Raw genomic sequence first — 11,334 nt, 5'->3', positions numbered from 1 at the left:
CTGAAGAAATTAATTCCTTTTTCAGGTACTTTTCCCTGCAAGCAAGGATTTGGGTTTAGCCGAGTCCACGTCAATCTTTTCAGTAGAGTAGTGGTGCCTTTTAAGCAGTTAGGAAGTTGTGAGGTAGTAGTCCTTGCTTTGTTTCCCAACACATTGCTGCCCATGGAACAGAAAGCCAGAGTTGGTTACTCTGGTCGTTCTTTTTCTTCAGATCTCTGTAAGGAGTATGTGTCCTTTCATGCCTTGTGAGCTGTCTTCCTGCCAGACAGCTAGACTGCAGGTAAGTGCTTTTGTCTTCTAGGTCTTGGAGACTTGCACATCAGAAGAATATGTCATATGCAGTAGATGGGGACGTTTTTAAAATCCTTTATACAGGATTTTCTTTGGCAGCGGACAGACACATTATGTATGCTGAGACTAGGGATTAATCTTCCATTTATTGGGACGTTTTTCCTCTTTGGGCTAATTTTGTTGAAATGCTTTATACAGGGATTTATGTATAAACTTAAAATTTGGCAGTTGGTTTTCTTTGCTTGCTTAGCTAGAACAGGCTAACTGAAACTGCTTGAGTTTGAAACCAGCTGCAGCTACTTGCAACTTATGTTGTAGGCAGAGAGAAACGCGCGCGTTTTACTTGCTGCATAGTTTCCTTTCTCTGCCAGCCATGTGACTTCTCTCTGCTGTCAGATATTCATGGAGTGGAGCAGCATCATAGAATTTCAGTATCTTTAGTGTCGATCTACTATACGATCGTTTTAGAGGCTTCTGGCAGCCAAATTGTGGTATTAAAAATTCTTAAAGTGACAGTGTATTTAAAAATAAATCTACAATTTGAGGAATTTTTTATTTAGTATTATGGACATGGACCAAGACTCTGTGTTTTTTGACAAATGCTTGTTATGCCTAGAGGCACAAATTGTTTTGCCTATGCAATTCTGTGCTGCATGCTTAGCTAGAACTCTTCAATTTAAAGATAAAATGTTGCCCTCTGAGCCTAATGTCTCTCAGGATGATGCTGTTCAGGCAATGCCACAGCTTTTTCCTCAAACGTCCCAAGCCTCTATGACATCACATACAGTGCCCTGCAGTTCCTCTCACTCCTGGAGGAGTTTATTTGCCTGCAGATTCTGCTGCACATGTATCTTCTGCAGTATCTGCGGCATTATCTGCGTTTCCTATGCTGGGAAAACGCAAGAGGAAAATTAGACATTCAGATAGTAAGGTTTCTGTTCCACCTACTGCTACGCAGGTTGCCCTCCCTCATAAGCCTGATGAAGAGGATACGCCGGTAGCCTCTGAGGGTGAAATCTCAGATTCGGACAGTATTATTCCTTCATCTGATACTGAAGTAAACTTCAGATTTAAGCTTGAACACCTTTGTGTACTGTTAAAGGAAGTATTGACTACTTTGGACGACTCCGATACTTCTGTCGTTGTCAACCCTAAGAAGTCTAGTAAACTTAATAAATACTATGATGTTCCTTACTCTGTGGAAGTTTATCCTGTCCCAGACCGTGGGACGGAGATTATTTCACAGGAATGGGAGAAGCCAGGGATTCCTTTCTCTCCTTCTCCCGTATTTAAAAAGATGTTTCCTGTTGCTGACTCCATTAAAGATTCTTGGCGCACGGTGCCTAATGTAGAAGGGGATATTTCTACTCTAGCTAAGAGAACTACAATCCCTTTAGAGAATAGCTGCTCCTTTAAAGATCCCTTGAACAAAAAGTTGGAAGCTTATTTGAAGATGTATGTTCATCAAGGTCTTCAATGGCAACCTGCAGTTTGTATTGCCACTGTATCAAGTGCGGCATCTTATTGGTGCAACGCCTTGTCTGAATCAATTTTAGTAGAGACTCCGTTGGAGGAGATACAAGATAGGATTAAGGCTCTCAAACTAGCCAATTACTTTATTTCTGATGCTAACATGCAAGTTATTAGACTGAGAGCCAAGATGTCTAGCTTCACTGTCCTAGCCCGCAGGGTTATTGTGGTTAAATTCTTGGTCAGCTGAGTTATCTCTAAGTCCAAGCTTCTGGAGCTTCCTTACAAGGGGGAAGACCTTGTTCGGACCTGTTCTGGTGGAAATAATTTCTGATATTAAGGGTGGAAAAGGGTCTTTTCTACCACAAGACAAGAAGAACAGATTTAAAGGATGTCAAAGTAATTTTCGTTCCTTTCGTAACTTCAAAGGTCAAAAGTTTTCCTCTTCCAAGCAGGAGCAGTCCAAGTCTTCTTGGAAGCCCAATCGGTCTTGGAATAAGGGGAAGCAATCAAAGAAACCCTCAGCTGAGTCTAAGTCAGCATGAAGGGTCGGCTCCCGGTCCGGATCAAGTGGGGGGCAAACTTTCCCTGTTTTGTCAAGCGTGTAGACAAGATGTCCCAGATCCTTGGGCTGTGGACATAGTATCTCAGGGTTACAAAATAGAATTCAAGACTTTCCCTCACAGGGGCAGATTCCAGCTCTCAAGATTATCTGCAGATCAAGTAAAAAGAGAGGCATTCTTGAACTGCGTTCAGGACCTTTCCTCCCTGGGAGTGATTGTTCCAGTTCCATTAAGGAAACAAGGTCTAGGATTCTATTCAAATCTGTTTGTGGTTCCCAAAAAAAGAGGGAACTTTTTGACCCATTTTAGACCTAAAGTGCCTCTACAAGTTTCTCAGGGTACCGTCCTTCAAAATGGAACCCATTCTTTCCATTATTCCTTTGGACCAAGAGGGCCAGTTCATGATGATTATAGACCTGAAGGACGCGTATCTTCATGTTCCCATCCACAGGGATCATCACAAATTCCTGAGATTCGCCTTTCTAGACAAACACTTTCAGTTTGTGGCTCTTCTGTTTGGTCTTGCCACAGCTCTCAGAATTTTCTCAAAGGTTCTGGCAGTGAACAAATCTCTGGGAATTGCGGTGGTGCCATATCTGGACCACATATTGGTTCAGGCACTTTCAACAAGCAAATTCTCATACAGAGATCTTGTATTTTCCACGTTCCCACTGTTGGAAAGTAAATCTGGAAAAAAATTCCCTTGTTCCAGCTACAAGGGTGGTTTTCTTAGGAACCATAATAGATTCCCTATCTATGAAAAATTTTCTGACAGAGGTCAGAAAATCCCAAATTATCTCCTCTTGCTTCTCTCTTCAGTCTACTGTTCGGCCATCAGTGGCTCAATGTATGGAGGTAATTGGTCTGATGGTCGCTTCCATGGACGTTGTTCCCTTTCCTTGATTCCATTTGAGAGCTCTGCAATTATGCATGGTCAGACAATACAATGGAGACCATTCGGATCTGTCTCAGAGGATAGATCTAGACCAATCAAGAAGAGACTCTCTCCCGTGGTGGCTTTCTCAGGACCATCTGTCTCAGGGCACATGCTTCTGGAGACCTTTCTGGGTTATTGTGACCATGGACGCCAGCCTGGGATTCGTTAAAGGCACAGGAACTATGGACTCGGGAGGAATCTGCTCTCCCCATAAACATCTTGGAGTTGAGTACGATTTACAATGCTCTGATTGGCTTGGCCTCAATTGTCCTTAGGTTTCAGTCGGACAACATCACCTCAGTGGCTTACATCAACCACCAGGGAGGAACTCAGAGATCCTTAGCCATGAAGGAGGTGGCACAGATTATTCAGTGGGCGGAAGCTCACAATTGTTGTCTGCCATTCACATTCCTGGAGTGGACCACCGGGAAGCGGATTTCCTGAGCAGACATTTAATCCCGGGGAGTGGGCTCTCCATCCGGAGGTGTTCTCCAGGTTAACCCTCAAATGGGGGATGCCGGAGTTGGATCTGATGGCGTCTCGGCAGAACGCCAAGCTTCCAAAGTACGGTTCAAGGTCAAGAGATCCTCAGGCTGCTCGGATAGATGCTCTGGCAGTTCCTTGGGATTTCGGTCTAGCATACCCATTTCCTCCGTTTGCGCTCCTTCCACAAGTTATTGCTCGTATCAAACAAGATATCAGAAATCAGTAATCCTAATAGCTACTGCATGGTCTCGCAGGATCTAGTATGCAGACCTAGTGAAGATGTCTTCTCGGGCCACCTTGGAGGTTTCTTCTTAGGAAGGACCTTCTACCTCAGGGTCCATTCCTCCATCCAAATCTCGTTTCTCTGAAGCTGACTGCTTGGAGATTGAACTCTTAGTTCTGTCAAAGCGTGGATTTTCTAAGTCGGTCATTGAGACCCTGATCCAGGCTCGCAAGCCTGTTATTTGAAAAATGTACTATAAGGTATGGCGTAAATACATTTATTGGTGTAAGGGCTACTCTAAGAGTAGGGTCAGGATTCCTAGAATTTTGTCTTTTTTCCAGGAAGGTCTGGAGAAAGGGTTGTCAGTCAGTTCTCTGAAAGGTCAGATTTCTGCATTATCTATTTTGTTATACAAGCGTCTGGCGGATGTGCCAGATGTTCAATCTTTTTATCAGGCCTGTGTTTAAACCTGTTGCTCCTCCTTGGAGCCTTAATCTTGGTCTTAAAGTTTAGCAGCAGGCTCCGTTTGAGCCAATGCATTCCATAGATATTAAGTTGCTATCTTGGAAGGTATTGTTTCTTATTGCTATCTCTTCTGCTCTGAGCGTTTCGGAACTCTCGGCTTTGCAGTATGATTTGCCTTACCTTATCTTTCAAGCGGATAAGGCGGTTCTTCGTACTAAATTGGAGTTTCTTCCTAAAGTGGTTTTGGATAGAAATATTAATCAGGAAATTGTTGTTCCTTCTCTCTGTCTCAATCCTTCTTCTCATAAGGAAAGTCTGTTGCTCAACTTGGATGTTGTGCGTGCTCTAAAATTCTACATACAGGTGACTAAGGATTTTCGCCAGTCTTCTGCCCTGTTTGTTTTTTTCTCAAGAAAGCGTAAGGGTCAGAAGGCTACTTCTACTTCTCTTTCCCTCTGGTTGAGAAGTATGATTCGTTTTGCTTATGAGACTGCTGGACAGCAGCCTCCTGAGAGAATTACAGCTCATTCCACTAGAGCTGTCTCCTTTTCTTGGGCTTTCAAAGATGAAGCTTCTGTGGAACAGCTTTGCAAGGCTGCAACTTGGTCCTCTCTGCATACTTTTTCCAAAATTGATACTTTTGCCTCGGCTGAGGCCTCTTTTGGGAGAAAGGTTCTTCAAGTGGTGGTGCCTTCTGTTTAGGTCTGCCTGTCTTGTTCTCCCTCCGTGTTCATTCTGTGTCTCTAGCTTGGGTATTGGTTCCCACTAGTAATTGAATGACGTTGTGGACTTTCCATATCTTAGGAAAGAAAACAAAATGTATGCTTACCTGATAAATGTATTTCTTTCCGGATATTGAGAGTCCACGACTCCACCCTTTATTAAGACATTTCTTTTTTACTAAACCTCAGGCACCTCTACACCTTTATGTTATTCTTTTTTCATTTCCCTTCGGTCGAATGACTGGTGAATATGGATTATGGGTAGGGGAGTGACACTTAACAGCTTTGCTGTGGTGCTCTTTGCCTCCTCCTGCTGGCCAGGGGTGATATTCCCACTAATAATTGAATGATGTGGTGGACTCTCCATATCCAGAAAGAAATTTATCAGGTAAGCATAAATTTTGTTTTTTCTTCATCTGTGCAAAATAAAGCTAAGCTGGAACTCCGCTTTATCTCAGTCTAACTCCAGATATGTAGAAACTGAACTGACTCAAGCAGGAAGAGGAGGAATATATGTGTGTGGTGTGTTGTCTGTTTAGAGGGATGCTAAACAGTCTGTTTCATTGTTTAATAAACAAAAAACACTCAGCAGTGGGTTATACTTGATTGAAATCATTGCAATGTGTATTATTCATCATTTTAAAAGGATTTTACCTTTTTCTTTTTTTACTTAATTTGTGTAGGGTCCATTACTTCCAGTCACAGCCCTATAAGGAGACTGGGGCCTCTGCAGGGAGGAATTTATAACTTGATGTCATAATACATCTAGAGTAAATTGAGCTGGTTTAGTATTCAAATAATGCAAGAGAGACAGTAAGTCTGTAAGTTACTAATGTATAAAAACCTGCTGAAATGTATACAAAGATGTAGACAGAGGGTTTCACACAATGTATCCTTGTAAGTGATCAGAGCTCATGTGTAAGTGATGGCTGGGGAAAGAACATGGGGAACACATGAATTTTACATCTCAAAATATGGCTTCCTAAATTGTTAATGGAGATACAAACACTGCAGTATTGGGGGTAGCTCTTATTTGAACCCCAATACCAACTTTCGCAGTAAAATAATGCTTATGGCTGAAAAAATAATTTAGAACACTAAACTCAGCTGTTACCAAGGCCATATACCCACCAGTTTAAAAGAATGTAAGAGAGAAATTAAAATAAAAAGTAACACAGATAAAGCTCTTACTAAATGCAATTTTCAGCATTTATGCTTAGTCCCAATTATTCTACACACCACAATAATACAAAATAACCATGGGCATTTTTTCGGGCTTTGTTATTAGTGAAATAAAGTCCAATAATCACCTCGGCCTGCAATATTTGGCCATTTTCAGCACCCGGATTTCTTTGGAAAAAAAATTGAAACACAAAAATATCTGTTTGTGCACAGATATTTGTGAGTTGCATTTTTTCTCAAATAAAATAGCTAATATATAGTGACAAACATTGTAGTCGCTAACTTCATTTTTCATAAAATATATTATACATTAGATAATTTATATATTTACGATCGCCGTTTTATTTTGCTTCCTCCGCCCCCTCGCTCTGTTCCGGGTTTCTGTATTGAAATAATTTCGGCTGTCCCACCCGCTGCATGCGTAAGTAAGCGTGTTTGTTCTCGAGTTGATAATCTATGCGCATGCGCTAACTAATGTTCTCCGCTTAATACATACTAGAAATGTCCGTGTAACAACGATGAGGATTGAATTGGGAATTCCCTTTCCAAATGCGCATGCGGCTTGGAGGCTTTCGTAAACGCGCTAGTTGAGTGACATACAGTTGAGGGTTTCACGCATGCGCATTAGAACAAGCGGGAGGTTATCATGGTGAGTTAGACGCCAGTGGGGGAACCAATCCGTTACGGATGAAATCGTCACTCTGGTATTAGAATTTTTTTTATGCAGGCGGAGGAACGCCGATAGCCTTCGGCAAACGAACAAAGTAAATAAAAAGAGTTATAAATCGATTTATAAGTAATCATGAATTAAATTACAACAGGATTTGGATCTCGATCACTAAGGATCTACTAAGATGGAAGATATTACCCTTAAAGGGACACTGAACCCAAAAAAAAATATTTTGTGATTCAGATAGAGCATGCAATTTTAAGCAACTTTCTATTTTACTCCTATTATTCATTTTTCTTTGTTCTCTTGCTATCTTTATTTGAAAAAGAAGGCATCTAAGCAATTTTTTGGTTCAGACCCTGGGCAGCACTTGTTTATTGGTGGTTGAATTTATCCATCAATCAGCAAGAAGAACCCAGGTTGTTCACCAAAAATGGGCTGGCATCTAAAAGTACATTCTTGCTTTTCAAATAAAGATACCAAGAGAATGAAGACAATTTGATAATAGGAGTAAATTGGAAAGTTGCCTAAAATTGCATGCTCTATTTGAATAATGAAATAAAAAAAATTGGGTTCAGTGTCCCTTTAACCCCTTAATGACCACAGCACTTTTCCATTTTCTGTCCGTTTGGGACCAAGCTATTTTTACATTTTTGAGGTGTTTGTGTTTAGCTGTAATTTTCCTCTTACTCATTTACTGTACCCACACATATTATATACCGTTTTTCTCGCCATTAAATGGACTTTCTAAAGATACCATTATTTTCATCATATCTTATAATTTACTATAAAAAAAAATTATAAAATATGAGGAAAAAATGGAAAAAAAACACACTTTTTCTAACTTTGACCCCCAAAATCTGTTACACATTTACAACCACCAAAAAACACCCATGCTAAATAGTTTCTAAATTTTGTCCTGATTTTAGAAATACCCAATGTTTACATGTTCTTTGCTTTTTTTCCAAGTTATAGGGCAATAAATACAAGTAGCACTTTGCTATTTCCAAACCATTTCTTTTCAAATTTAGCGACAGTTACATTAGAACACTGATATCTTTCAGGAATCTCTGAATAGCCATTGACATGTATATATATTTTTTTAGTAGACAACCCAAAGTATTGATCTAGGCCCATTTTGGTATATTTCATGCCACCATTTCACCGCCAAATGCAATCAAATACAAAAAATCATTCACTTTTCAAATTTTTTCACAAACTTTTGGTTTCTAACTTAAATTATTTACAAACAGCTTGTGCAATTATGGCATAAATGGTTGTAAATTATTCTCTGGGATCCCCTTTGTTCAGAAATAGCAGACATATATGACTTTGGCGTTGCTTTTTGGTAATTAGAAGGCCGCTAAATGCCACTGCGCACCACACGTGTATTATGGCTAGCAGTGAAGGGGTTAATTATGTAGCTTGTAGGGAGCTTGCAGGGTTAATTTTAGCTTTAGTGTAGAGCTCAGCCTCCCACCTGAAACATCAGACCCCCTGATCCCTCCCAAACAGCTCTCTTCCCTCCCCCACCCCACAATTGTCCCTGCCATCTTAAGTACTGGCAGAAACTCTGCCAGTACTAAAATAAAAGGTATTTGGCCCTTTTTAAAAAAAAAAAAAAAAAAAAGCATATTTACATATGCTGATGTGTAGGATCCCCCCTTAGACCCCAACCTCACTGATCCCCCACCAAACAGCTCTCTAACCCTTCCCCTCTGCCTTAATGGGCGCCATCTTGGGTACTGGCAGCTGTCTGCCAGTACCCAGTTTTGTAAAAAAATGTGCCTTTTTTTAAAAAAAATGCCCTTTTCTGTAGTGTAGCTTTCCCCACCAAGACCAACCCCCAACCCCTTCCAGGTCCCTTAGATTACATTTTTAATATTTACATTTATTATTATTTTTTAGCTTTTAACTTTTTTTTTTCTGTAGTGTAGCGATTCCCACCCGCTCCCGCCCCGTGCCGTGCCCGCCCGCCACCCCCCGTGCACGCGCGCGCTCCCGTGCGCGCCCCCGTAGATCCCGCCCCCCTCCACTTCACACAGAGCACCGATGGCCGCCCACCCGCCTCCCACGTAAGCTCCCACCCACCAACGATACCGGCCATCGATGTCCGGTGCAGAGAGGGCCACAGAGTGGCTCTCTCTGCATCGGATGGCCAAGGGGGGTTATTGCAGGATGCCTCTGTTACGGTACCAACAGTGTACCAAGGGTTAATACCAGGGAACAACGTCCTGCATAGGAAATCAGCAATTCACAAACCAGCCAGTTTTCAGGTTTAAACAGAATGACATTTATTAAAGGCTAGATGCCTAGTATTTATACAGGTTTTGACCCCAGATGGGGGGGTTGAAAGACTCTTGTACATTAGATAAAAAGGGGAAGACGCCCTTTTATGAAACAGTAGAATTACATTACTTAAATACTTTACTTAGGCAGATAACAACTTAAACACATTTGGCTTGTCTTATCACCTAGCGTCTGCTCTCTGAGGGTGATTAAACAATGGCCTGTTTATTACTTAAATGTAATTATAGCACACAATAGCTGAGGCCAGAAAACCTGTCTTTAGAAATTAGATTCTTAAAGCTAAACACAGTTAACTCCTTCAGTCCTGACAGAAGGGTCTGTCACATATCTCCCCCCTTGTGGAACACTCCGGCAGACCCGGCTTGACCCTTTGGCGGGTCAACCTGGGGATGACCGGACTAGGAGGTGGTAGGCATGTCAGTTTGCCAGGACAATCCATCTGTATTCCCGTTATGAGAGAGAATTCCTGTCCATACAAAGAAGGGTTCAACTTCCTCAGTGCCCAGACTAGGGCTAAACAGTCCTTCAAAATCCCATCAGCTTCTTTACGAGTTTTCTGTACCTGCTCTTTATAGGTATCCACAATCCCTTCATACTGACATAGGGTGCCCTTGAGTTGATGCACCTCACTATGAGCCAGCGTCAGCTTCTCCTCAAGTGTCGCTAAGTTTGTCTTTAATGTTTCATGTCCCACTCTCAAGCTGGTGTTTTCTGCAGTCTGTCGGTGCAGCTTGTCTAGCAGAGATTCACGTTCTAAACGTGCTTTTTCCTCTGCGCTCCTCTTCTCCTTCATCAGCGCATTGTAACGGGACTTCCACGTATCAATAGCGGATAGAGATTTACTGAGCTCAGCATCCTGGGGCTTAGCAGCAGGGGGGTCAGTCTCTGCTGCACGGATCTGAGCACGGGTAGTCACAGGGTTAACATCAGCGGGACCCATGGGAGCATAGGCAGAAACAAGGGGAGCCAAGTCATTTCCAAGAAGAACATCAGCAGGTAAGTCCTTCTTGTCCCCCACATTCACAGGTCTAGCGCCCACTCCCCAATCCAAATGTACCCTGGCAACAGGTAGGCTGAACACATCGCCCCCTGCTACTCTAACAGCCACAGTGTCTCCAGTGTACGGTTTCTCAGACACCAAGTTATTTTGAAGCAAGGTCATGGTAGCACCAGTATCCCGTAGACCACTGACCTTCTTCCCATTCACTTTAACCAGTTGCCGGTTATTCCGGTGGGCAGCTTGCACAAGGTCTGCCTCATGTAGGATGCTCCAGCATTCTTGCGCCTCTACGTAGCGGGCCGCAGGCTGAGAGTTACGTGGGATTCCGCCGGCGGGTCTTCTCCAGGACTGTGCTTGGTTCGCTGCATTTAGGGGACACTCTGGTCTTTTGTGCCCTAGTTGCTTACATCCAAAGCACCAAATAGGCTGTGAGTAGCCCCGTGAATTGAACCGGGGTCTCTGAGGGTAGTTCGTGGCCGGAGGCCGTGTGGTATAGCGGTGCGCCGGGGGTTGGTAACTGGCAGCTGCTGGGGTGACTGGGGGTCTGTACTCCACTCTAGCAGGGGGCTTAGTGGTAGCAGTGTCCAGTTTGCGGGCATCCATATACTCATCTGCCAGGCGAGCAGCTTCATGCAGGGTGGAGGGTTTACGGTCCCGAACCCACTCTCTAACTCCTGCTGATAACTTGTCAAAGCAATGTTCCAACAGGAATAGCTGCAGCACCTCTTCCCCAGATACGGCTTGGCACCCCGCTATCCAGTGAGCTGCTGTGCGGTGCACCTTACATGCCCACTCAACGTAGGAATCACCAGCTAATTTAACAGTGTCTCTGAACCGCCTCCGGTATGCCTCCGGTGTAACCGCATACCTGGAGAGCAGAGCCTCTTTCACAGTATTATAATCCCCAACCTCCTCATCTGGAATGGCCCGAAAAGCCTCACTGGCCCGGCCGGATAATTTTCCGGATAATATCGTGACCCAGTCCTCTGCGGGTACCTTGTGTAGTGCACATTGC

The sequence above is a fragment of the Bombina bombina genome, chromosome 4 (assembly GCF_027579735.1).
Source record: "Bombina bombina isolate aBomBom1 chromosome 4, aBomBom1.pri, whole genome shotgun sequence".
NCBI lineage: Eukaryota > Metazoa > Chordata > Amphibia > Anura > Bombinatoridae > Bombina > Bombina bombina.
The sequence above is the reverse complement of the archived record's forward strand: the minus strand, read 5'-3'. Positions refer to the sequence as shown.